Here is a 2,177-nt window from a genome sequence, read left to right on the forward strand (position 1 = left end):
TCCACAGTATTTCTGCTTGTGAAACTGTTAAAAACGGCTAATAAAAGTGAGAAATGAAACCTTTCAGTGTCATCTTTTGAGTTTTAGTGTTTTAGTTACAAATGAATAGGCACATTATTTTTTAGAACACTTGTTATGGTAGGGAGAAGAACTTCAATAAAATAGATGTAATATAAGAGAAAGTTGAGAACAAATAGACTTCAGTGTGCAATGTGATGAATGTAATGAATTTCATTGGATTTGTAAATCAACTGGAACTGCCGCATGCAGTGCAGTCAATAAGTAATTGTTCACTTACATTTTTCATTTCTTTTTTTCCAGCACATTAACTGATGCAGGATGTTAGCTTTAATTTGAAGGCGTTACATCTATATTGGATAAACCACATAGGAATCACAACACATTTCCCTCTGTTTTAAAGTACTGTTTGCAGGTAAATAGTAGAACAGACTATCCAGGGCAACTAACAACAAGTCTGTGGTTGGTTATGTTAAAGCAGGTGATTCTTGGCCACGTTGAGCAACAAATCCCACCAGATTCAGACGTCTGGCTCATGAGACAAACTTTGGTGTACAGTTTCAAAGGAATGAGGCCTACAGAAACTGTACTTGCAAGGGGCCCAAATATTTCTGGAAAGCCCCTGAAACACCATTAAAGGTGAAGTGTGTAGGATTTAGTGGCATCTAGTGGTGAGGTTGCAGATTGCAACTAACGGAATTCCCCTACTTCACCCCTTCCTTGTACAACCTCCAGTGGCCATCATGCCATTGACTATCCCCATTTCTTCTGCTTCTTCGGTGATGGGGATTCAGGCTCCTTTGCTTTTTCTCGCACTAAAAAATTATGATCCTCTATTTGTCAAAATTTGGGTTCTCAAACTTCTCACATCACAAAATGGTTATCCAGCACCAGCAGGAACCACTGATTCTTTTTTTCTCCATCTTCCAACCAGAACTACAGTGCCACCAAATTCAAGCTGCTGCTTCAACAGAAAAAACATGAAAGGCAACCTCTAGAGACAGCTTTTTGTTTGTCCATTCTGGGCTACTGTAGACACATGGCGGCTCAACATGGAGGCCTCTGTTGGAAGTGGAACCGCTTTCTATGTAGAAATGAAGGGCTCATTCTAGATGAAGCTAATGAAAACACACTGTGTAGTTAAAGGTGATTATACACTAATGAAAATATGGTTTTGTATGCTATATTCCATTTCTGCTAATAGATCCCCTTAAATCTTTCACACTGCACCTTTAACTAATAGAGAAAGAAAAATAAAGTGGAATGTTTTTGTCTGGCCAAATCGGTCACCTGCCTTGAACCTTGAACAGCAGCATTTCACTTATTGAAGAAAAAAGGCTGAAAACAGGCAGGAACTGAGAATAGCTTTATTACTGGCTTGGCAGAGCATCATCAGGGAAATACCCAGCATTAAGTGATGCCTGTTATTGCCTTTAGATCCCATGTGTGAAACACAAGGCCTGCGGGCAAAGTCAGACAGTGGGAAACGTTCAGGTGAAAGTGACCTTCCAAATCTTCCTTGATTCCGCTGTTGAGGCTGAAATTGGCTTCCTATTTGCATTTTCCTGTTCCACCTTAAATCGTGCATTCAAGCGCAGAATGGAACTGCTGCATCATTTAAGGTGGAACAGGAAAATTTGATCCAGAAGCTGGCAAGTAAGAAGCTGGCTTCAGCTTCATCAAGAGTTGAAAGGCATGAAAAGGGATGAGGAGGCTGCTCTGTTTCTGCTTCACAGGAGGGCAACATTAACTTATTTTTGCTGTATTACAGAACCGATAGGTCAGTATTGTTTTGTCCTGTTTTTTATAGTTTATTGTCCTTTATAAAAACATTATACAGCCTTAAATAGATTTGGATGTGCACGAATACAGTTGTATGAAGTATCAGAGAATAATGGGTAATGTTGTTTCTGTTTATATGGGTCAATGTTAATGCAGCGTATATGAGAAATCAGGCAACACTGAGGCACTACAACAACCTACATGGTTGGAATTACAGTAGAACATCCTCCTGAAGATATGAAATGGATAGTATGTTTATACTAAAATGCATCATCTGTTTACTGTTTAAGTAAATAAACAGAGTAAATGCAAACTACAAATATGTGCTATAGAATATTGTTCCAATTTGTTTTGAAAAAAAAAAAAAACAGCACACA

The sequence above is a fragment of the Colossoma macropomum genome, unplaced genomic scaffold (assembly GCF_904425465.1).
Source record: "Colossoma macropomum unplaced genomic scaffold, Colossoma_macropomum, whole genome shotgun sequence".
NCBI classification, from domain to species: Eukaryota; Metazoa; Chordata; class Actinopteri; order Characiformes; family Serrasalmidae; genus Colossoma; species Colossoma macropomum.